Genomic DNA, 26,773 nt, shown 5'->3' with positions numbered 1-26,773 from the left:
CCACATCCCTTCTCATACCAGAGGACTCCCTGCAAGCAGGTAAGTCGGGTTCTCTGACAGGAGAGGTGGGTGGGAGGGGTTTTGTGTGCATGTATGGGGGTGTGTGTGACTGTGTTTGAATGTGTGCATCCCTGTGTAATGCGTGTGTGCATCAATGGGTGTGAGTGTACCTGCAAGTTGTGTCATGTGATTGTGTGTGTGCCTCAATCTATGGTAGTGAGTGTTGCTGTGAGTGTGTATGATTGTATGCATGCGTGGGTGAATGTGGGTATACGTGTGTGTATGGGTGTGTATGTATGTGCGTGTATGTGTGTAGATGTTGGGGAGTCGGGAGGGGGAGGGGGAGAGTGCGGGAGGACTCTGGAGAGGGGGTGAAGAAAACCCCTATCAGTGCCAGGGAAATAATTCCCTGGCACTGATAGTGCCTACCGCCATGGCTTTCATGGCTGTACAGAAACCATGGAAACCATGGTGGTGGGTGGGGTCATAATGACATGGGTGGCCTAGTGATGGCCGCCAGGCTGGAGGCTGTAGTCTCCAACCTGGCGGTCAGTGTCTTAAACTGGCAGTTTTCAGTTAAAATCTACATCAATGGGAACCCCCAAATACGTATAATGTGGGACCTTAAGTATTTCTTCCCCTTCCAGAATAAATGTTTTAGTTTTTGCTAGCTTTGGCCCACTCTTCATCACAAATGACTTTGATCTATTGATTTTAAGGCCAAGTTTTCCCATAAATACATTAAAAGCATTCAATAAAATTTGGAGGACATTTGCTGTCCTTGAGATAAGTACAGCATCATCCGTATACAACAATACTGGAATTGGGGAATTATTAATTATGGCAAGTCCTTTCCCATTTCACAGAGAAATTTCTCTAATCCATTTATATAAAGAAGAAAAAGAAAGGGGGCCAGCACACACCCCTGCCTGACCCCCTTTAATGAAGAGAACTTCTCTGTTAAATCACCCTCCCTGGAGTATCGAACTCATGATGAGGTACATGCATGAAGTCTGCTAAGTAGGACAATTATGTCTTTATCAAACCCCATTTTTTACATAACCGTCCACAATTTCTCTCGATTTACTGTATCAAAAGCACATGACAAGTCCATAAATGCTAAATGTACACACCCCTTTTTAGCTTTCGTATACTTCTGGACTATCCGAGTCAAGTTGAGTGTTTGTTCTACTGTACCCAGCCCTGGTCGAAACCCAAATTGCACTTCTGAGAGACTATTGGTCTCCATTGCCCAATTTTCCAACTTGTTTAGGAACACACATCCTAGAATCTTAACTGAACTATCCAGGAGGGAAATTGGTCAGTAGCATAAGGGATCTGACCTGTCCCCCTATTTAAAGGTCGGGACAATGATCGCCTCTCTCTAGGTATCTGCTAATGGGCCTGTCATGGCAGATCTCAAAACATTAGTAAGCAGTGGTCCCCAAAAATCTGGGAGCACTTTATATAGATCGGCTGGGATTCTGTCTGGGCCAGGAGCTTTCTCAGGGGGGCAATCTTGAATGGCCTGTTTTACGTCAGCTACATTTATAGAGTTACTAAAAGCCGCACTAATCGAAGCATTACTTATTGTCATAAAACATATCATCCTGTGGAACATTGTTCTCTATTGTAAAAGTTTTTGAAAAATACTCCACCCAGGTTTGTGCTGGAATAACAGTGTCCATGGTCATTTTAGCCTTATTATTGAGTAGTGGAGAATTAACCATATGCCAAAAGGCAGCTGTGTCTCTACTTTTACTCGCCTCAATCAATTCCTCCCAGGTAGACACCCACAATTCAGCCTTTCTAGTAGCAAGTGCGTCCTTATATCTCTTCCTTACAATTTTAATAGCATGTCGATCTTGTGGGAACAAATTGGTTATTCTCTTCAAATTGTTTAGAGAGGAGGTACATGGGTGCCAAACCGCCAATGTCATAATAGTGGCAGTATGTACTGCCAGCCTGTTGGCTGTACTACTGCCACTATTACACCGACCGCCGGGCCGTAAAGACCCCCATAATCTCCCCCACCAGCAACAGATTATTGATAACCAAACCACTTTTGGATCAGTTGCCACTACTGACACTCACATGTGCCGTGAGTCATTAAAGACATTGATAGCCAAACCCCACTTAACTTTATCAACATCAGACAATACTAAATGACATAACCCTACCTACAGCTGACCCAAAACAATTGTTTACTTTTAAAAATGAAAACCAACTACAGCAAATGATCAAGGACCAGTTAAACTTTGTGCACTCTCAAAATCCAGTCTTTATTGCATTAGATAAGCCTACAATGCTAGATCCAACATTAATTCCATCCTACACCTTCATCTCCACTGAGGAAGCATGAATCTTCTCATAAACCAAAGGGGCCCAACTGTCCATTGCACCAGCCTGCTGATTAACGGTGAACAATAATTCAAATATTCACACTTCACCCCAGTACATAAGGAACGCCGCTGGCTCACTTCCATATCTTACCAAATTCAAGACAGTAGATTTACAACAACATGCCTGCTTAGATGAAAAGACTAGGCCCTCATTACGACACTGGCGGTCGGTGATAAAGTGGCGGTAATACCGCCAACAGGCTGACGGTAACTATCACCAAATTATGACCATGAAGGGTTATCTCCGATAGACAGCCAATGTACCACATCGACCACCAGGGCGGAAACAACAGCCACCATGAGGGAGCCGCCTACAGCCAGGCGGAAGTCAATGTTCCACCCACCATATTAAGACTTTTGAAACCGGCCCTTTTTGGGGGTTGGTACCAATGATATCAAAAGCCTGGTGGAAACAGACCTTAGAAGTGAAAGGACTCACCCTTGGAGACACAGGGAAGAACCACGCCACCATGGAACCAGAACTGCATGTCATCCCCATGATCTTCTACCTTCTGCTCCATCACGAACACCAACACCAGTGAAGACCACAACGGTGTATACAGCCGCCTAGCACACAATGGAGGGGAGGAGCAAAACAAGAGTGACACACACATGCACCACCACCCCCAAAACCATACACTCAGTCAGCTGCATGACCCCGTAACTCAGATGAATAATGCAAGGACAAAACGATTTTGAAAAAGTGAATGTAAGAGATCAACACAGCATGAAAAATAAGTTAGGCAAGATAATAGATATGTACATATGTACAGAAAAAGGGACACAGCCCAGGCTACAATGTCCGTAGGACACATGGCCATAGACCAAAATCCAAGGCCACACCTGCATCAACATGGAGAGAACACTGCAGGGGCATCAGTTGGTAAATAGGCAGGCACATCAGGGGGATGGGGATGGGGGCATCTCAGCTGGGAGATGGAAGAAGACCACTGGTTCTGGAGGGGGCAACATGCCCTGTGCTTATTCCTGGGGAGTGCAAGGCCACAGTCTCTCGAGTGGGTGACTTGCCCACTTGCTCTGGAGGGGTCAACATGCCCTATGCTTGGTCCTGGGGAGTGATAGGCCACGATCTCTCGAGTGGGTGACTTGCCCACTTGCTCTGGAGGGGGCAACATGCCCTGTGCTTGGTCCTGGGGAGTGCAATGCCACAGTCTCTCAAGTGGGTGACTTGTCCACAGGTTCTGGAGGGGGCCTCTTGCCCTGTGCTCTTGATCCTGGGGAGTGTTGGGCATGTGGGTATCTTACCCACTGGTTCTGGAGGGGACCTTGTGCCCAGTGCTCTTGTTCCTGGGGAGTACAAGGTCACAGTCTCTCAGGTGGGTGTCATACCCACTGGATTTGCAGGGGGCAGGCCGCACAGCAGCCCATGGAGTCAGGATTACATACCGTCCGCCGGCGGTGACGGCTGCTCAGTGGTGGTACTGCTGCTGGTTGGGGGATGCTCCTGCCCATCCCCTGCATCCTCGGATGGTTGCTCAGTGGATGTGGTGGTGCTGCTGGGGGGGAGGCTCCTGCCCATCCCCTGCAACCTTGGATTGCTGCTCAGTGGATGTGGTGGTGCTGCTGGGGGGGCGCTCCTACCCATCCCCTGCAACCTCAGACGGCTGCTCAGTGGATGTGGTGGTGCTGCTGGCGGGGGGTCCTGTCCATCCTGTGCAACCTTGGATGGCTGCTCAGTGGATGTGGTGGTGCTGCTGTGGGGGGAGGCTCCTGCCCATTCCCTGCAACCTCGGCCAGCTGCTCAGTGGATGTGGTGGTGCTGCTGGTGGGGGGAGGCTCCTGCTCAACCCCGGCAACCTCAGACGGCTGCACAGCCATGGTTGGTGGTGGGGGCTCCATCACACTTCCTTCCCCAGACCCCTTGGTCTTCCTGCCTGCTGGGGCAGGCTCCTTTGTCTTCCTGGCAACTGGGCAAGTCTCCTTTGTCTTCCTGGCAGCTGGGGCAGGCTCCTTTCCCTTCTTGCCTCCTGGGGCAGACTCCTTGCTCTTTCTGGCAGCTGAGGCAGGCTCCTTTCCCTTGAGGCTGCCTGGTGCAGGCTCCTTCACCTTCAAGACTTGTGGCCTGGATCCTTTTCCACCACGAGTGGATGTGGTGACGACTGGGCCCGTGGACTGGCTGGCTGAGGTGCTTGGCTGGGTTCTTCCAAACCTGCCCATACATGCAGGATGGGGGGAGGGTTAAGGAAGAGGTCGATGGTGGATAGGAACAGTTTATTTTAGGAATATTGGGGCGGGAAGAGGGAGAAGGAATGGGAGTAGAGGAAGAGGGAGTGGGTGTTGGAGATGTCTGTCTGCTGCATTTGGGTGCAGGTTCATGGCCTGTATGCTGTTGTGAGGTGGATGGCTGCTGGGTGTCTGAGTGCTTGAGTTTGTGTACCTTGGGGGGGCAGACACAGTGGGAGAGGACTCAGGATGCATGGCTGTTGTGAAGGTGTCTGCCAGTAAGGTGTGTGTTCTGCTTGGTGTGGTGATGATGCTGGTAGTGGATGATGACGTAGAGCATGCAGGTGTTAGTGTAGATGGAACTGGGAGGGAGGTGGAGGAGGAGGAGGAGGAGGAGCGGGAGACAGTGGAAATAGTGGATGTTGGTGTGTCTGCATCTGGGTGGTGTTTGTTTGAGTGCCTGTGGGAAGAAGTGTGGTGCTTGTATTTGCCTGTACCACTCTTGTGTGTTGTCTTGTGTGCATGCTTGTCTTGCTGTGTGCTTGGGATGGGTTGGAGTTGAGGAGAATGGGACTGGGAAGAGGAAGTTGGAGAGGAGTTGCCTCAGAGAGGAGGCCAAAGCCTGGATCGACCTCTGTTGGGCCGCCAATCCAGTGTGAATGCCCTCCAGGAATACATTAGTCTGTTTCATCTGGGCTGCCAGCCCCTGGATGGCATTCACAATGGTTGACTGCCCTAGAGAAATGGATCTCAGGAGGTCAATAGCCTTCTCACTCAGGACAGCCGGGCTCAATGGGGCAGGGCCTGAGGTGCCTGGGTCGAAGGAGACATCCACCCTCCTGGGTGAGCGGGCATGGGCAACTTGATGAGGGGCTGCTGGGAGGGCGGTGCTGGTACAGGGGATGGCGGTGGTACCTGTAGCTGTGGTGGTCACAGAAGTGTCCACCACCACCAGGGAGCTTCCATCGGACGAGGTACCTGTGTCAGAACTGTCCCCTCCAGTCTCCTCCGTGGTGCTCCCCTCGCCCTCTGTCCCACTGGTGCCCTTAGCATCAGTGGACTCTGCCTCCTGGGTCCTGTGGGATGCAGCGCACTCTGTCGTCCGTGCCTTTGCTCCTCCACCAGATGATGCTAATGCACATAAGGACAGGATGACAAAACAAAAAGAGGGAGGAGAGAGAAAGGATACACTTGGTCAATAGCTGCACCAACACCACGGTTGGCATAAACAGCACCCTCACACACAGGGAACAAGCCTACACAATATGTATTAGCGCTACCAGAGAAATAGTTAGCAGCCAAGGCATGGGGAGAGGCACACACTGCCAAATGCAGCACACCTGGGACCCACGCAGCCCTGACCAGTAGTGGATGCCTAAGAGCTAGGTAGCAAAATGTACCCTTCTGAACCCTTGCCACCGGGCACCAATGCTGCACTATCAGGCCTGGCCTAGGGGCACCCACTGACACACATCCCCCACCCAGATACCACCCTACCATTTGTAAGTTGTAATGATGGGCACTATCAGGTATTTCACCCGGGAGAGGACATATCCTTATCTTGCTGACCAGTACTACAAACAATCCTCCATACCACAGGAAAGACAGGAGTGGGTTCCTAAGAAAGTGGTGACGTTTTCCGATACTTCTGAATCTGAAGGGGAGGGTAGTTCATATCAATTTGATGAATATGGCAATAGACTGAATCATTCGGAACAGTACCAACAGAATCCCCGTTTTTTAGGTCACCGCAGATTCAATCACAGATCAAGATTCAGACAAAATCGGGGAAATCGTCCCCCGAACTCAGAACAATCTCACCACACATTACAAACAAGACGCAATCAGTATTGGAGGGACTGAAGGAGATTCCGATCTTTAATCTGAGTCAAATTACATTGGATGACCATTGCATTAGCTTGTTATCGAAAGGCCTGTCCTTTGTACCGAATTCAGACATAAATAAATTTGAATTGATGAGAAACCTTCAGGCATTCTTCAGACGAGTGAGACTAAAAAGGTTTTTTTCATCGTCTCCCCCTACTACCACTGTTAGCAGATCAGGACTCAAATTGCCATCTACGTTTACTCCACCGTTAGAAGCTTTGGGTCCCGAAATAGCTATATTTGAGAGGACAGTGACTAGTAAAATTAAGAAAATGCTTCTACATGCCCCAAGATCCAGGTACAATCTTAGCAAAGATAAAAGCATGGCCCTAAAAAGTCTTAAAAATACCAGGACTATCACTGTTAAACCATGTGATAAAGGGGGTGGTATAGCTATTCTAGGCACCAATTTGTATATGGACAATATGGAAAACATGCTGCAGTGTCCGGTCTTTTATAAATCTATACCAGGCCACCCTGAAATCAAATTGAAGAGATCAATCAAAACTACGAATCTAGAAGCCTTAGAAGCGGGCCTTATTTGTAAGAAAGAATTAGATTTTTTGACTCCAGTCCATACTAGAATCCCGATTATCTATGGTCTACCTAAGATTCACAAGGACGCCAGTAATCCACCTATGCGTCCGATTGTATCCACCATAGGCTCGGCCATTGAGCCATTGTCAAAGTACGTTGATACCTTTCTGAAACCAATGGTAGCCCTTTTACCATCCTACATCAGAGACACAGGCCACTTCATTTCTAAGATCGAGGGCCTGCAATATAGACCTGATGGGGAATATCTGGTGACCATGGACCTTGAGTCTTTATATACGAATATACCCCAGCAAGAAGCCATTGATGTTGTAGCACTATATCTAAACAGACGGGGAGATGATCCAGCATTGAGTTTCATTCTGAAATGTTTGGAAACGGTACTATTTAACAACTACTTTGATTTTAATGGCAAAATGTATCATCAAATCAAAGGAGTCAGTATGGGTGCTGCCTGTGCACCTAGTGTGGCGAACCTATATGTGGGAGCCTTCGAGGACAAGTTCATTTACAACGAAATGGCCCCTTTCTATGAGAATGTGCAGGCCTGGAGTAAATTTATTGATGATGTTTTCTTCATTTGGAAAGGCAGTGAAGACCAACTACTAGAATTTTACAGTTGGCTCAATATGTGTGACAGCAACCTCAGATTTACGATTAAATATGACCATCATTTGGTTGAATTCCTGGATGTGTATATAAAACACTATCAAGGGCACTTGCTTATGACCCTATACACTAAACCCACGGCTAGGAACACGCTGCTTCACTTTGATAGTTTCCATCCCCGTAACCAGAAGCAGTCTATTCCTTTTTCACAATTCCTGAGACTCAGGAGAAATTGCACCAGCATGGCAGACTTTTTGAAACATGCCGCAGATCTTACGTGCAAATTTGAACAGAGAGGTTATCCGATTAGAACCATCAAAGATTCCTTGAAAAGAGCCAAGTTTTACAACCGTGAGGCCCTGTTTTCAAAACAACGATGCAAGACCAGTAACCGGCTAGCCTGTGTGATTCACCATTCTACCCTGAATAATCAAATCAGGGATATTATTAACAAAGAATGGCACATTTTGAATTCCAATACTGAAGCGGATAAACTTGAAAAACCATTGTTCGCTTTCAGGAGGAACAAAAACCTACGGAACCATTTGGTGAAATCAACTACCAATTTTGTATCTACTTTTGGCCAAAAGTCACTAACAGGATCTAATCCAGTTACGGGCAATTACAAATGTGGCCAATGCCACGCCTGTGACTCAGCTATTGTTGCAAAAGAGTTTACATTCAATGACAAGACTATCCCATTTATGGACATGACTAATTGTAGATCTAAAAATGTAATTTACTTGATTATTTGCCCCTGCAACCTGGGATATATAGGTGAGACCTCCAGGGAATTTAGAACTAGGCTATCGGAACATAAATCTGCGATTAGGACACAAAAGATCAACGCCCCCCTAGTTGCTCATTGGTTATCTTTAAACCACAAGGAGGTAGATATCAGGTGGATTATTCTTGAGAAAGTACTGACAAGAAACGATGTGGACCCTGAAAAACAAAGGAAAAAGAAAGAAGTGTTTTGGATTTTTTCTTTAAACACATATGAGAATGGACTGAACGAAGATCTCCCTTGGAGCAATGCCATCTGAGTACGTATGTACAGGATTGCATGAGGGGTCAATATTTTTCCAGGTGCCTACCACAGGGCTGCTTTGTGCTCTCCTGTGGTGGCCCTTTATCTTACTTTGAAGTGAATTCTTCACTTTATACGATAAAACTTTTTCGGTTCCTTCTTATAAAACCTTATGTTATCGATTTGTATTATATACACGATACGTATTGTATTTTACTAACCCATTTTGTGCCTACCCTTGGGACATTGAGTACCCTGTACTTTGATGTTCCAAGATGGCGCCCACTGTTTTGGGCGTGCTGGTAAGTGATATCTACTCTTTAGTTTGTTTTAGAACTGGCCATTATTTTTTATTTTTTATTTTTGGTTATTTCCTTTTGCCACTACTATATGGCTATAACTCTACAGTTTGATTGTACCTCTTATTCTCTGCAGATTTGGGCATATTTCATGCTGTTTTGACGGTTCTAAGATGGCGCATGTTTGACCATTTCCTTAGATGGCCCCTACGGGCCTGTTTCTATGTTCATCACATCACCTGTGGTGATTTGGTTTAAATAGGAGGCAGCTGGGGAAGTACGGGTTATTGCTCCTCGAGAGATCATTGTGCTGGTCATATGTCCTGGATCCTGCTGATACTGGTAGGCTAGCTTTGCTGAACCTTCGTGGATTGAATTATTTTATACCGTCTGGATTGTGTCATTTCTATCTGGCTCATGACTCCCCCCTGTTCCCTTGCAGTTAGCAAGTTGTTCCCTACAAGTTTGGTATCCTTGTGGGTTTCCCCTGTGGATTACGTTTTTTAAACCATGTGAACTTGTAGGTAAGTCTGTAGTTAGCTATTGTACATATAAGCAGATTTTTTCTTTTCTATCCTGTGGACTTTCCTGCCCTGAGCAAGCTAATGATTTCATTATGTTTGCTTTTAGAGTGAGAAAGCATAGCTTCATTTAGCTATATCCATGTGTTAGTCCTTCATTTTGGACTACAAATTTGAAGTTGGAGAGTGTTTAATCCAGCCTGTAAGGGATATCTAAGTTCTTTCATATCTAAGGTATTTTATCTTATTTTAATATTAACAAACAAGTCTTTTACTATTCTTGACTAGATTCTCTCGGTGGTAATCCAACACTTTTATGCTATAGGTGATTCTATTTCTGCACTTTATCTAGCATTTTGCTGGACACTAATGGTGCTTTCCTTGGATCTTTAGATTTATTTACCTTTATTAAGCATTGGTTTTATAGATTTTGATCTTGGGCACTTTATAAGTGTTTTTTCTTAATTAAGTCACTTGAGTTGGTCTGGTTGCAAATCTGACATGATTCGAGCCTTCCCCCTATGCAAAGAATTGTAATGAATAATTTTGATGTTTCTTTGATAGGCAGATTACAAGATGTACGTATGCCAATTATACTGAATCATAAAGTCCTGATGAAGGTGTATTTATATTTTTCTTCACTCACCGAAACGCGCGTCGGCTTGTAAATTGGCATGTCTTGAACATTGGCATGAAGTGTTTGAAATTGGCAAATTTGAAGCCCTGACCTGGATTGGCTACCATCAGGCCTGTAACACAAGAATTTGAATCAGGAAATTATAACCTAGAATTGGCTGTTATTATGTTGAATTTTATACAATCCAAACTACAACGCATAATTGTAGCATCAAAGCAGTAACTTTATTGTGCTGTTTAAATATCCTCTCATGTATGAGTCGGTTGTAAATTTGTATGTATGCTATTTTGTGATTTTGTTGGTTCGGTGTTATTTGTTTATTTTTGCGTATTTACTGGTATGTTATTTATGTTTTCATATATGCATGTTTCATTTAGGTTAGGGGGTTGTATTTTATTTTTTTGGTTGATTCTATGTTGATTATATTATGTGCGAACTGAATGTTTAATTAGCTATAATAAATATCTAAATTGAAATATATTGTATGTTGTATATTTGAATTTAAGATTTCCATTCCTATGTCGGGTCTGGTGGCTTAGTGGACTAATGCGTCCACTATAGGGGCCTGTGTTTGACCTCATGGTCACAGGTTCAAATCCCGGCAGGTTCACTCAGCCTTTCATCCAAAATTCTGAGGTCGATAAAATGAGTACCATTGAGTTGGGTAACAATAAACATCTGTTATTCAGCGCCAAGATGCCTGCTGGTGAACGTGCGCTTTACAAATACTTATGTTATGTTTGCTATGTTAATGGAGAGTAAACTACGTTATACTCATAGTATTGCTTCCCTGTGTGTTACTCTCTGTATCTAGCTCAGGGACCCTGTTTAGATACGAGGATTTGGGCACTGTACTCATCCCTTTGTGGCTACTGTGATGCCCTCAAGCGCCCATCCAGCTCAGGATAGGCCACCGACAGTATGCAGGCCATCAGTGGGGTCAGGGTCCCCTTCCTTGTTGGGAGGCCATCCCCAGCTGGGCCCCCGCTTTCCATACCCAGCATCTCAGGGACTCCCACCGTTTGCGACAGTTGGTGCTCTGCCTGCCATAGACCCTCAGGGTCCACACCTCCTTGGCGATGACACGCCATATACCCTTCTTTTGATGGGTGCTGACCGGCAGGGGCAATACACACAGAGAAATAGATTTAGACAAAGAGTTCTGCCTGTTACACTTATGGCCCACCATACCCCTTCCCATCACTATTTAGCCACACAACCTATAAGCTGCTCATAGGACATCAACCCACCCCCCTTACATGAGCCCTTCACAAACACAACTCCATGCATTCATGCCACATTCATTGTGCCCACAGTGTACTCATCTGTTGGTCCGGAGGCCCAGGCAGCAGTCCGTACTGGGGTAGGACCTCATCCACTAGTCTCTCCAACTCCTCCGAAATGAAGGCTGGGGCCCTTTCCCCAGTCACAAAGGCGATGGTATGTTCCAGACACAGGTCACAGCAGCTCATGCCTTGTAGGTCCTCTCCTGTTGAAGATCAGGTAGCAAGTGAGGGATCAGATAGAAAATGACAGTCAAGTCTGTGGTGGTGCATACCGTCACTGCCGGCGTAGATCACCATTGGCCACTGTAACCCATAGGGCCCAATGTTAACCAATGAGGAATTGCACTGAGGTTCGCATTCCCGCAACGGCGCACAACGTCAGTGGAATTACCTCACTTCCACCTGTCCCACCACACAGGACAGGCGGACGTCATTTCAGGGGGGGGGGCAGGCCCTGGAAAATTGCTGCGTCACTGGTGAAATTAGGACATACAGGACACACTACACTTACCCATTACAAGTTAACAGCATGAAAAGGTTTGTTGTAGCTCAGTTGTTCTGTTTGCACCTGACTCTTTTGCCCCATAGATTCCTACTGCTGTGGATGAATAGGTGAAGGAGACATACCCCCGTGTACAGACCCCTGGTGGACTTGGCAACAATGGAGGACAGGCACATTATCCTCACCTATAGACTGGACAGGGCCACAATCACATAGCTGTGTGCCCAATTGGAGCCTGACCTGATATCCACTATCCGTCACCCCACTGGGATTCCCCCTCTTGTACAAGTGCTATCAGTGCTCCATTTCCTGGCAACTGGTTCTTTCCAAGTTACATTGGGCTTGGCAGCAGGATTGTCACAGCCAATGTTCTCAATAGTGCTGACAAGAGTGTTGTCTGCCCTAATTAAACACATGTGCAGCTACATTGTATTTCCCCAGGTTGAAGATTTGGCCACAGTGAAGGCCGACTTCTATGCAATGGGACATATCCCCAACATAAATTGGGCGAATGATGGAACACATATTGCATTTGCCCCCACTCCTGTCATAATGAACAGGTGTTCTGAAATCGTAAGAGTTTCCACTCTATGAATATACAGATGGTGTGCTTGGCAGACCAGTACATCTCCCACATCAATGCTAAGTATCCTGGGTCAGTGCATGATGCCTTTGTCTTGGGGAAATAGAGCATCCCAAATGTGATGGGCAAACAACAGAGGCACAGGGTGTGGCTAATAGGTGAGCCCTGGTTCCAACCAGTAGATGTTGGTGTATGGGTATGGTGTGGGCTATATGGGATAGTGAAGATCTGGTGAGGCTTGAACCTCAGCCACAAGTCTCTCCTCTAATTCCACCTCAGACTCTTCTATAACCGGAGCTCTGTACCTACCCCTCATCTCCTCAGGTGGAGGGACTGCTGCTTCCTAGGTGCTCTCTCTCTCTCTGTCTCTCTCTCTCTCTGTCTCTCTCTGTCTCTCTCTCTCTCTCTCTCTCCTTAGTTTGTGTCTTTCCTCTAAATTAGATTGCCTCCTTGCTTCTGAGCTATGCGCTGCTGTTTTTGGTCAGGACTTGCCATCAAACTCACTTTCAGTTGTTTCCTCAGCTACCTGAGCATACCTTGTGGCTCTCCGCTCATCTTTGGATCCCGGAGGACTAGGACCACTTTCTTCACCCCCACTCATTGTCTCACTGTCCAAAACTGCTGTGAATCTCCCTGTCACTTGTGTATGTTCACCGAAACTTGTGGGAGGGCGTGTTCTCCGTGCTGCAGGGGTTTGATGAGCGGATCACAATTGGGGGCGAACTTCGGGGAGCTCTACTGTTGGACTAGGTTGGTGTTGGGATTTCCTGGGCCTGCTGGCCTGTTAGTCTGTCATGCCTAGATCTTACAGTTTGATGGTCAGTAGGGACCTCTTCAGCTCCCTCGACCAGAAGATTAATGTAACCCAATTCACAGATAGCAGGCATCAGGGAGAGCACATTCATTCCTGCATATGGCAGGGGAAGTGCAGATGCCTTGCTTGCTGACTGTGGGGTAGTGTTATCAGTCTGTGCCTCCTCGAATATTGCCCATAATTCTAATAATGATTCTCTCCTGTCCTTCTTTTTCCCTGTGTATTTAGTCTGTATACGTGTTCTCATGTGTTCAAATATGTTAGTGTCAAAGGTTCCCTCTTTTGGCCAGGGAACCACGTGTGTCTTAATGTGTGTGCATGCTATTCATACAAAACCTTTTAGGCCTTGTGGGAAACCTGTTTTGCATGTGTTTTAGTGATGATGGCGTGACAAGTTTGGCAGTTTTTTAGGGGACAGTTACACTTCTAGTCTTTATGATTTTTAGGACATCTTAAGTTATATGTGTCTAACTTTTATTTTTTGTAAGGAATCTTAAGATTTGCTCTGGTAGTGGGGAGATATGTAGATAGGGATTACTAGTTCTTAGTAAGGAAATATATATAAATAGCGAGCCTTACTTTGATATCAAATAGCAATTTCTGAGAATTAGCAATGCCTTCATGTAGCACATTGAGTCATCAACAAAACATGACAAACACAGTTACATTAATTTAATAGCACCACAATATCAAAACAACATAATGTTTCAGCTGGAACAAAGAAAGCTGCAAAACACAAAAAGTGATGATTTTGTCAGAAATACCATAGCCTGCTCCTAGCACATGCTATCCTGTGACCAGGGGAAGCTCTGGGCTGCACCCGGGACTAAGTGAGCCTGATCGACTCCAGGGCAAAGTTAACAACAATTTATGTGGAGAAAAACTGAATAATTCATCAACCATGGGCCCTTCTTGTCTAAACACAAGCTACGCCTAATCTACTGGAGCCAAATCTTTTTCCTGGGACATCTGAATCATACTCTATATCACAAAAAGGCGTCATACCATTTGTGTCATGCCCAGTGGTCCAAATGAACAACACCTCTCAGTTTTTTTCAGATGCCAACAATGTTAAGAAACTGGTAGCACTAAGTAACCTTTTTAGACTAAAAATGAGATTGCGGTGTTGGCCCTGTTATCACAGCCAGAGCCTATCCCAGAGCCTCATCTGTGTTAGGCACAGCAGTCGAAGCGATAGATACCTCTCAAAATTGAGATGTTAGCCCTATGTCACAATCAGGGCCTATGTGTACCATCTGTGTCATGCCTTGCGGTCCAAACAGTGAACCATGTGTCACACTCCGGGAACAAGCGCACCATCTGTGTCATGCCCAGAGGTCCAAGCAATGAACTCTGTGTCAAACCCTGTGCTTGGTGTGACACAGTGTACCATCTGTGTCACACCAAGCAGTGCAAGCATAAATAAATAAACAATATTAATCTTTCCTAGCATGCTATCCAAAAAGGTGACTTCCGTGAGTTACGCTTTTTCCTAGGTTACCATGAACCAAATGCTAGGACTAAGGTTCTGATGTAGTGTCTTACCCTTCTGATGGTGGCTTTCAGATGGACCTCCAACCCACAGATTCAGCATAACTTCCAATTATTTGGATAAAAGCAACTAATCAGCTCCCACTTGCTCACCAAAATGTTGCTCGAATGTGAATTTACCTTGAAAAAATGAAACACAAGTGGCGTTTAGCAAAGCAGGATTGGTTCATTTAATTAAACATTATGGCTGGAAGAACAGTTAACGAACCGGGGCCTAAGGACTGTCTTCTAGTACATTTGTTCTGTCCGGTGTTTCATACAGTTCTTTGGGTACAATAAAACAATCACAGCATTCCTTTTGCAGTGAAAATGTGAACGGTTGTCATGGAGTCATAAATACTGCCTTGATAACACATGCAGATGGGTTTCGACCTCGCCTGGACACAATGTGGGCAGCGAGTACATGTCCAGATATACGGCCTGAGGGGTACATGGTTGCAGCTTGTTGTTATGTGTGCTGTGTTCTGATCGGCTAAGCATTCCTAACTTCATGTGGCATCTGCATTTATGGTCTGTTGGGGAATGTGCTTACCCTTCTGGCCATGTGTGTTTTATTAGTGCCAGTTTCCTCAGACCATTGTGGTGTCGCTGCACTTTTCTGTGGGACTGACCTAAGATTCCTGTTCACGCATTTGTCTGCCGGCTACATGTTATCCCACCTGTGACCTGAATCTGTAACTTCAAGCCTGGGTCTCAGAGCCTGCTTGACCATTTTGTGTCAGGGTTGATGGAGAGTTCAGGAAGGGCAAATTTAATAGTGGTGATGCAACTTCATTCTTACTTATAAATGTGTTGGTATGGGTATCAGCATCTACTATTCTAATATTAACACTCACTTGAATGCAGAGTGACTGCAAGTGCTTGCTAGCTTGCCCCCTGCTCTTCTGCACTCTCAGGGTCATCAAAAAGTGCCTGCAACTTATAACCACCACTTGGATTCTGTCTGCTGTGAGTACTGCTCTGCCAAGTAGTGCTAATCACGTGCTGGGCCATTGGAAGTATCTGTGCTGCAAACCCTGAAAACCAATGCATCGCTGCTGTTGTGCTGATCTGAACTGTTATATCCCACCTCAAAGCTGACGCATCAACCCTGCTGCTTATGATAAGGACTTTGCATCAGTGACTGGGCAGCTCTGGATCAGCGCATCACAACCAGCATTGTGATGTGCCACCTTTATCACAGAGGATTCAACGCCATACCTCAAGGACACTGCATTGAACTGCGTGGACAAAGCATCCCCTGGCTACACAAAGCAGAATCAACACACCAGTCCTCAACTTTTAAGCTACCATCCAACCCAGGTACTTTCTCAGCAAGCTCTCTGTGGGCCCTGTAGCCAGCCTGCTCTCCACCATGGTCATCCTAAACTTTGGATTTACCTGAGTCTAGGGCGACCTCAAGTAACCTCTACGGGCTATTGACCTCTAAGCACTACTTTTGATTTAGATTTCAAAAATGTATACCTTTGCTTCTACTTATTAGATTTTTGCTGTTTTACTCCTAGAATTATAATCTATTTTTCTATCCCTGCGTGGAGTATTTTTTTGTGGTGTTTTCATAGTGTTACGGTATATGTGTTGCACAAATACTTCACACATTGCATCATTAGATAAGCCTGTATGCCCTGTGTCAACCTACCAGAGGGTGACCACAGGTTATCTCTAAGTGTGTATCTATCTTACTCTGACTAGAGTGGTGTGTGCTGCTTGTACAGGGTACAGAAACCCAACTTCTAACATCGATTCAGCATAGGCAACTCTAGAAACAGCTCCCATTTCACCTCTGCTTCAGGTAAGGCTCAAAGACTTGTCTCAGGTTCGCCTAGGGGGCAGAGTGATTTGTTCATCCAAAATTGGAGGTGTTGACACAAGACGCTTGGGGATTGCAGACAGTTCAGGATTTCTAGCTAGAACATTTTCAAACCCCCTGTCAGACCAAACTCCCATCTCAACTGACGTTTACCGATGATGACTCAGCTTTTATAGACTGAGAGATAGATGGGCTCCAGTTCTCATCCCAACATAATCCAAGCCTCCATTCCTAACATAGAATAAAAAATCTGCTACCATGCATGCCAAGAATTTTCAATTCTATTAAGGACAGGGAGGCAAGGATTGTTGAACGCTGTATCTTGTGCACTTTGTGAGTCCACAGGTCATATCAGATTGTCATGGTATTTGAAATTTCCACTGTTAAAAAATGAATTGCTAATGTGCACCCACCCATTTTATGACCAGATGGGGGTTGCAGGTATTATGTAAACGTTGTTCTCTTGTTACATGATCTGATCAGACACAAGAGTGAGGATGCAGATGTTTGCAGTTTCAGAAGAGTTGCCCTCTGTGCAGATATTCATGGATAATTTACCATTCAACAAGTTGTTGCCAGAGAGAAGTGGAGGGCCTTGCCCTAGAGAAGAATTGGTTGACTGGTTTGGAAGTCTCTCTTGGACTGTTTCTCTTGGACTGTGGTATGCAAAGAAAGAGGCAGTGAAGTTGGCGCTAACAGTATTTAAGGGGCCAGACCATCACTGATTGGTGGGGACCTATTGCAGACATATTGTGGAGACTCATGGGAAATATAGTTCGATGGAATAAATGTTTTTATTGGCTGCTGTAAAAAATCAGTTAAGGCAGAGTAGCATAAACCCCACCTCTGTGTCCTTAATAGAACTGAACATTAATGGTGTGAATGCTAGCAAATGTTTCTTTCCCTACAAAATTGTGGGTATGGTAAGAATGTGGCATACTACTGCTGCAATGTGAAAGCTGAAGGGATTTATAGAGCAGAGGGCAGGATTTATAAAAACAGAGGGCAGGAATCCATTAGAATGATGTCCAGTCTTTTTATGGATGTTACCACAGACCAAGTCAGAATCAGGCCTCCTTCTGCTCCCTCTCTCTCCCTGTTCATTGGGATGATTTTGTATCATAAGGAGAAATGGCAGTGGGAGATAGTTGAGTTGCTTCTAAACTCTGTCTTTGTGAGACCAACAATGTGACAGAGGCAATTAAATAGGATGTCATGGATGGAGGATGTCATTGATGTCTGGCGCTTGCTTGAAGCTTTAGTGGAAATTAACAATTCAGAGTCATATCAATGGTCTGGGAACATCAGACAAGTATGGTACTCAGAGCAAGATATGCTCTACAGCAATGAGTAGAATGTGGGTGATGATTTTAAGTTAAAGTCAGGTGTAGGTCATCCCAAAGCAAATGATGAGTGTCTTAACTTGGTATTTTGATGTGCTGAAGTGTCATTGAGATCCTCAAGAATAATGTCACTATCCTGAATTATGATGAAGCTGCTGCTATATTGCTCTGAACTTTGTAGTGTTGCTTTAGGAAATGGCGGTATAGATGTGATCACCCATTTAATGTATAGGTGAACTATGTCTGGAATGTGTTCTGCCACGCTTCTGCATTTTGTGAGAAGATCTTTCTTTGTGTTGTTTTTTGCACTGAGTTTGTATAGACCTGCAAAATAAGGGCTTCATGACTGCTCTTGAGATAGCATTTTGTATGCTCTCTTTCTGGCATTTGTGGATGCTGATGTTGTTGGCTATTATTAAAAATTGAGTCTCTAGTTGGCAGAGGTATACACCCTTTCCAAGTAGGGACCACAATTCTAGTCAGGGTAGTCATTTACACACCATAAATTAACCTGTGCTCACCCTCTGGTAGCTTGGCACAGAGCAGTCAGACTTAACATAGGAGGCAATGTGTAAAGTGTTTGTGCAACACTTAAAACAGTAAAACAGTGAAAACACCACACTGAAGTCATCCACGGCAGGTTCCAAAAATAGAGCTTATTTAATGACAAAACAAGAACAAAACAACAAAAATCCAATAAGCCAAGATGTGAACTTTTGAAGAAATATGTGCTTAAAAGTGTAAAGGCCAACCTGGGTGATCTGGTCACGCTAGACAGTGTGAAATCTGAAAAGTCAGGCTGACCATGATGGAGCATGGGTCAGATACTGGGACCATCCTTGTCCCATTGAAAAAGTACCTTTGATGGAGGGTTGCATTGACATAGAAGACCTAATGGGATGAACAGAGGAGGCGATGCGTTGGTGTTGATTCCTTCTGATACAGACAGTATTGATCCCCTCCGATCCATGAAGTTAGAGATGTATCATCGTTGAGACACGCAGCCATCAATGCGATGTCCTCAAACAGTGTTGCATTGGCAAAGTCTTTGCAATGAAGGTGATGTGTTATCATCGAGCCATGCAGCTTGAGATGCAATTTCTTTTCCCTCTGTGGAAGCAGCGATGTGTTGGCATAAAGGGGAGATGTGTCGGTTCTGACCAGCGTAATGACGGCGACGTATGTATTTTATAGTTGCAGCACTATATACCCACTACCAAGGGCCCAGAACTGGATTGGCACCACTTGGCAGGGTAGGACTTGCATCAGGTAAAGCCCACCTGCTACTGCAGGGTGTAGTGAAGTCTATGATGTCTCTGAGGCTCCAGATCAGGAGGCAAGTCAGCAAGCTCTTGGAGTCACTTTGTTTCTGGGGATGTTGAGATGCTGGTCCAGTCCTCCTCACTCCCAAGCAAGGAGATCAGCAAACAGCATGGAAAGCACAGCAAATCAGAGGTCCAGTAAATTCCAGCATAGTGACAGTCCTTCAGCAGCACAGCTGTCCTTCTTCCTTGCAGGATGTCCTCAGGTCCAGAAGTGTACCGATTTGGTAGGGTCAGAAGTCCAGTTCTTATATTCAGTTGTGCCTTTCAATTGGGGAAGACTTCAGAGAGAGGCCTTTGAAGTGCACAGAGTCCCTGTCCTTCCTGATCTGGCTCCAGACATACTACACAGGGTTATGTAGCTCTTTGTGTGGGGACAGGCACAGCCTATTCAATTGCAAGTGTCAGCTCCCCCATCCCATCATGCCCAGGATGACCCATCAAGATGTTAATGTTAATTAGAATGCAGTCGGTACCCTGGTCAGATACCACCACCTTAGGGGACCCCACATGGGTAGAGATCCCCATCAGTTCGCTGACCACTGCATGTGCATTCAAAGTCCATTGCTGTCTTTGCATCCATAGTCCCATTGATATTGATGCCCATCCACGCAAAGGGGGTGCCAATGACTGGAAATAGTTGTAGGGGGGCCCTGCACACCCCCTGTCTTGCCACTCACGTGGTATGTAGACAAGATCTAAGGAACACATCTGAGGTCTTCCTCATTTAGGCCAGCAAAAGTAGGTGCCAAGACTGTCAAAGGTCTTGCCTTACTCCAATTGACCTGCAAGTAGCACATCACAAGCCAGATCCAGTAGAAAGGCCCTGTAGCATTGGGGAACCACCAAACCATATATTGCACCAATGTCAGGAACCTTAGGTTTACTATGTAGGAAACTGTTCTCCCAGTAGATACGGTGCTTGCCGGAGGTGTCACCAGCTGCATGGGGCTCAGGCTGCTGTCAAGGACCCACAAGAGTTGTGCATTCCCTCTGCACCTTGCAGAACTTATCGGTGGGCCCCGGTTCCTGCTGCCAGTTGGACAGCTGAGGCATATTCTCTAGTTCAGCCACTTCCTACCCGTAGGTACTGGGGCATCCCCCTCAGGTTCTACATCCTCCCATATCATGGGAGTTTCAGGAGTGTGTTTCCTGCACCCTCTGCCCATCCTCTTCTTGCAGGATTCTGGACCACTCTTCCAGGTTTCAGGTCCATCTGACCACCCTCTCGGGCAGCCATGGACCGTGTGGTCAGACACACCCTCTCAGGCAAACTTAACATTTCCAAGTGTGACCTGAGCTCCACCTCCTTTCAGTCAGTATGCTTCAGGTTGTTACCAAGCTGACAATCCACAGGCATGGGTGGAGTCACAGATACCCTCAAAGAACCTGAGACCACCCTCACTCATGGAACCAGAGACACTAGGTAGTGGCTCTCACGGTTGTCAGTAGCAAAAACTTGGTGGAACACATTAGGGACTTTCTTTTCTGGAGATACAGGTTAGCACCTCACAGTGGTCATGCTTGTTCCTGTGTCTCTCAGGGTATGCACCCTCTGCCAATTGACTGCACTTCCTAGTGTTGTCAGGCATTTGGGTTCTCTGCAGTATCTCTCAGTCACCTAGGGACACTAGGGTAACCGCAAACTTGTCCACCAAACTATCCGGGAAAATCTCGTCCCGCAGCGCTACAAGGCCAAACCCCAGTGACTGCCCACTGGTGGGGGGTGCCCATTTGGGACAGTTGGTTTCATCTATGAAGTGCCCTTCCTGCTGACAATCAATGCACTTCAGGGGTGCCATCCCTGCAGACTCATTGTCAGGGAACCATTTCTTCTTTTTCTCAGGAGGGGAAGGGAGTCCAGACCCACATAACTAGTTTGGGCCTTATAGAAAACTCCTTGTTCTTGTTTTTATTCCTACTCCTTCTTTTGGTGAGGACCCTGTCCACCCTTTGGTGATTCCCCACAGATACCTTCTTGTGAACCCTGGTACTGACCCAGCAATCCGCCTCCATGACAAGCTCCCTGGGGTGAGGGTTCTTACTGACAGCAAGATGTTGACATAGATCTAGAAAAGAAAAAGACTTAACATGTGCTCTTTTGCAATCAAGTTATACAGCCCCTGGTAATCCTTTACCTCACTGCCTGTCACCCAACCATCCATTGTCTTGCAAAAGGAATCCACACAATCCACCAATGTCTCTTGGGATTGCTTCTGACTGTCCCTGAACTTCTTTCTGTACTTCTCCGGGTCATACAAAACTTCCTGATTAGGGCCTCCTTCATGGGGGTATAACTCATCCTATCATCCCCCTCTAGGGCCAGTAAGGTGTCCCCACCCTCACTGGTTATGTGCTTTCACAGACTAGCTCCCCAATCTCCTCAGGGACATTGCACATCTGTAAAACAATCTCATAGGCCTCAAACCATTGGTCTATGTCGTCTTCCACCACAAATTCAGATACCAAAACCTTGGGTATGTGGATCCTCCCATTAGAGGGCACTGAAAAATTGCTGCCACTATTTTGGTTGGACTCTTTCCTCCTGGCCTTTAGGTCCAGCTCTTTCAGGCTCATCTCCTAACCATCACAATTTTCCTCTCTTCCATGGCCAATCTTTTCTCCTCTACCGCTAACTCCTTCGCCAATCTGAGCTCCGCCAGCTCCACTTTTGGTTTCCTTTCCTCCCTCTTGTCTTTCAGCTCCTCTGGGGACAGGTCCCTATCTGAAATGCTGCTCCTGCCAAGGGAGGAACTTCCGTTCCACTGGCTCACTGCCCCACAAGCAGTTCCAGGGAATCCTAGTCCAACTCCACATCATCCTCCTTTTTCTCCTCCCCTTCCACTGGAGTCACAGGTTCACCCCAAGCTTATAACCAGACCCTCCACACTTTTTTACGCTCCACCTTCCTGGTGAATCCTTTTGCAGAAAGCCCAAACCTCTTGCAGAAGTCCTTGAGCCGTGCCACAGTGTAACTCTCCAGTCTGGCCAGCTCACAGTCCATTTTTGCAGATGTAGATGTAGGACCTCCGGCTGAAGACATGATTTTAAGGAAAGTAAAAATGGCAATCAGGGAGAGTAGAAAAATAAAAATGGCAATCAGGGAGAGTAAGAAAAAATGCCAATTTGGATCAGAGACAGTTGATTTGACTTGGTATGGACCACGCTTGTGTGGTTGAAAATGTAACTTGTGAGGAGAGTTGTGTTGATATTGAAGATCTGATGCAAGGAGCAATGCGAAGGCAATGTGTCAGTTCCGAGCTGCACAGTCAGGGATGTGTCATCGTTGAGCAGCCTAGTCATCGATACAATGTCCCGGAGCAGTGGTGCAGCATCAAATCCTTTGTGACGAAGTGGTGAAGCCATGCAGCCAGTGATGCAGTGTCTTTGTTCTCAGCGGTGCCAACGATATATTGGCCTTGAAAGAAGATGCGTTGGTTCTGACTGATGTAACAACAGTGATGCATGGATTTTAGTGGAAAACAGCTAAAGAACCACATCCAAGGCCATATGAATGGACCGGCACACCTGGCATGGCAGGGCTCACAGTTGACAGAGTCAAGTGGCTGTAACAGGGTTGACAGAGGTCTTTGAGGTCCCAGAGACTTCAGAACAGGACCGCATGCCCCTGGAGTGACTTTGGGCTTGAGGATGTAGAGATGCAGGTCCAGTCATTCTCACTCCCAGCCAAGGAGGGCAGCAGGCAGCAGGGCAGGCACAGCAGAGTAGGAGTCCAGCAAAGTCCAGCAGAGTGGCAGTCCCTTCAGCAAAATAGCCGTCCTTATTCCAGGCATAAAGCCCTTGGGTCCAGATGTTTACTGATTTGCTACAGTCAGAAGTCCAGTTCATATACCCACTGGTATCTTTGAAGTGGAAAGACTTCAAAGAGGGGCCGTTTAAGTGCACAGAGATCCTGCGCTTCCTGAACTGGCTCTAGATACACTACAGAGGGTTATGCAGCCCATTGTGTGGGCTTAGGACACAGCCCATTCAGGAGAGTCAACTCCTCGCTCCCATCCAGCCCAGGATCACCCATCAACATGCAGATGACCAATCAGTCACATCAAAGCTCCCTTGTGAATAGTTGTCTGGAGGGAATATACAAGACCCCAGCTGTCACTCACCCAGACACATATTCAGACACAGGCAGAAGGCACTAGATGATTTAAAGTGAGAAAATGCCAACTTTCTAAAAGTTGCATTTTCAGAATTGCACTTCAAAATCTAACTTCACCTTAAATTGTGATTTTAAATTCTAATTCCAGAGACACCAAACGTAGGGGTCCCATCTCTACCAAATTAGAAATTACACATTAAATATAATAAAGCAATCTCAATGTTAATCTATGGAGAGATAGGCCTTGCAGTAGTGACAATTTACTACCTGGACATGTAAAACTAAAAATCGCATGTTCAGCTTTTTAAATATACTCTACCCTGCCCTTGTGGCTGTCCAGGACCTACCTTAAGGTTGACCTATATGTATTAAAAAGGAAGGATTGGGCCAATTTAAAACTGCACACACATGCTTGGCAGTGGCAGGCCGAAGCCATGTTTGATGGGCTCCTGCAGTCGGTGGTACAATTAGTGCTACAGGCCTAGTAGTAGCATTTACTTCATAGGCCCTGGGCACATGCAGTGCACGTTGCTAGTACTTACAAGTAAATGAAATGTGTCAATTGTGGATAAGCCATATTTTAAGCAGAGAGTACATGGAATGTAGGACTGGTTATCAGTGGTAAAGTGCTCAGAGTCCTAAATCCAACCAAAATAAGGTCACAAAAAGAGGAGAAGTATGCCAAACGGTTGGAGGAACCATACCAAGGATCCCAGGATTAACAGCTATAAAGAATAGAGAAGCTCAGTGGACCTGCATGTTGCAACTGTGGTCTTGTGTCTTTAATGATTCTATACAGATTTTTTAAGGTTGGTTCACTTCTAATTCTATTTTTAGCTATGGGGGGAGGAGATAACTTACGGGAAGCAAAAGACATCAGTGTCCTGAAGGAAAAGTCTTGAGTGCCCTGCAGCGGCTTTATTGTGATGAAGTCTCAGAGTGTATTAAAGTATTTTTGTGTACTCTTATTCTTGCGGCTGTCAAGGTGTTTAACCACCAATTCACAGCTTTAATGCATTGCTGTCTAAGCTTTCTGTTATAAGGGTCAATGAGAGCATAAATAATACAGATTTCAGTGGCCGGTGAATATATAATCAATGCCAGTTTTTGAGTTTCTTTAGTTCCAGTTCAGAGATGACCTGGCTTGGCAGTTCATACTGACCTGTTGCCTATTGGAGCAGGACCACGGCTGATCTGCATATACCTGATTCTAATCTGAGGTGCCACGGTGGAGAAAAATGATGGACTGGGATGTAGTCCCTAGTAATTGCCAGCAGCTGAGAGTAATTCAAACATTTCACCCATTGATTTTTTTATGAAAAACAGTTATTGGGTGGAAGCATTCACAATTGTCCTTTTGAGACTGAAATCGGCCAGTTAAATAACAGACATTCTTATGAATCTGCAAGTCAGATTAATGTAGGTAAGGTCAATTTATAATAACGGAAGCGGAACAAGCTGTTAATTGGAATTATTTTGAAATTCTTTTTTGGAGTGACAGCATCAAAAACAGTTGATAGGAAGAGACATACTTGGAAACAAATGAGGTGCACGTTATTACGAAGAAGTGTGAATCTTTGTTCTTGTATTTAGGTTCTGGTGAGTGTGAAAAAATTAATCCTCTGGATAGGGATGTCATACATAATGAGATTAATAGGGAGTTGATCAACAACTCATACACAGTTACCTAACAAGGACTCTCGGTAGCCCTGTGTTTGGAAGGTGACTCCAGACAGGCAGAAAGTAGTTCAATAATATGCAAGGCAGAGCATGCCACAGATTATACAGAACACATGGTAAAAGGTGCTGGTGAGCAGAAACCCTCTTGGTTTTTCCACAGCACATACCTGGGGCTTGACAGCACATATCCTCAGTGTGTGACGAGGAAGGGTGCATAATCAAATAAAGCTAGGTAGATTATCAACAAGAAAGCTTTTCAGACGCAAGAAGACGGCAAATACTAAGGGAGGTAGGTGTGAAGAAAAGGGGTTAGACTAAGATTTTTATAGTGGATGGGGCCAGGATGGAAAGAAGTCCAGTTTCAGCAAAAGGAAAAGTTTAGAGCGGGGAAAAGGCATCATATCCACCAATAGGAATACACAGGGGATGAAGGATGAGAGAGAAGGAGAAGGGAAGAATTCCACCTCAGTACAGGCTAGATGATAATTTAGAGTATTAGAAACATACTTGAAGTTGAAGCTCCTGTTCCTAACCACGCCTCCTTCTTTCAAGGTAAGTGGGTTTTAAGGATGAAATGCAGAAGGTTCAGATTTTGGAGCTCCTGTTCCAAGCCAAACCTTTTTTTGCGACCCTCCAGCAAATCACCTCATAAATCCTTAGAAACACCTTATTAATCTAAAGGAAAACCTGAAGAATCCCTTAAATAACCTCTAGAACTGAGCCTTACTAGCACCGTTACTCTAGTGGATCCCCAAAACTATAAATTCCTCTAAAGAAAGTCAGCTAATGCCATGAAGAGGATATTCCAGAGATGATCCTAGCACAATTTGGCCTTCAAACTGAGGAAGATGCAAGCAGGCAAAAAATGGACATTAATAATTAATATACAAGCTTTTCCTCTGTATTCTCGTTTACATACTAGAGTACAAAAATGCCTGCAGCATTTAAGCTCACGCTCATTCCCATTTACAAAGTTAATGTTAAAAATCATTGATATAGTGCATGTTCATCATGGTTGCTTGCGGCTAATTTTTACATTTTTGTAAAATAAGGCGCATGTTTACAAGAACTGACATATTGTAGTGGTAAGGCAGTGATTTGTTAGAAAAACATGCACTGCAGTATGATTGTTCTAAACGCCTTGGATGCATCGTATTTATGGTAAGGTCCCATGATGGGTCAAAAAGAAAATGATGAATCCATGGGATGGCTGCTGTGGAGAAAACTGATGTATGTGCAGCAGAAGTAATGCTAGGCTGTTTTGCAGCACATAAAGCAACGCAAATCAGCCTTGAGTCACATTTGATGAATAATGCATAAAAAAATCCAGAAAAAAGTGATACAGTAGAACAAAAAAGCATTACCCATTGTCTCTAAAGTGAGAGATGGAGCAGGCATCAGGCACTGGCAGCCACAACAACAACTCCAACAACCCCAGCACCAGCCAGGATGTCCAGGCAGACCCCCTATTGAAGAGGAATAGGTAAAGTAATTTTAGGGAGTTGGAGAATCAAATCCTGATAACAGAGGTGACAAAGTATGAACATCAACTCTTTGTCACCTCAACATTGCCAGGCAATGTAAAAGGACAGCGCCAGAGTACAAGAAGCGCTGGCATGATTACAAGTGCAGGACTAAGGA

The sequence above is a fragment of the Pleurodeles waltl genome, chromosome 7 (genome assembly GCF_031143425.1).
Source record: "Pleurodeles waltl isolate 20211129_DDA chromosome 7, aPleWal1.hap1.20221129, whole genome shotgun sequence".
NCBI classification, from domain to species: Eukaryota; Metazoa; Chordata; class Amphibia; order Caudata; family Salamandridae; genus Pleurodeles; species Pleurodeles waltl.
The sequence above is the reverse complement of the archived record's forward strand: the minus strand, read 5'-3'. Positions refer to the sequence as shown.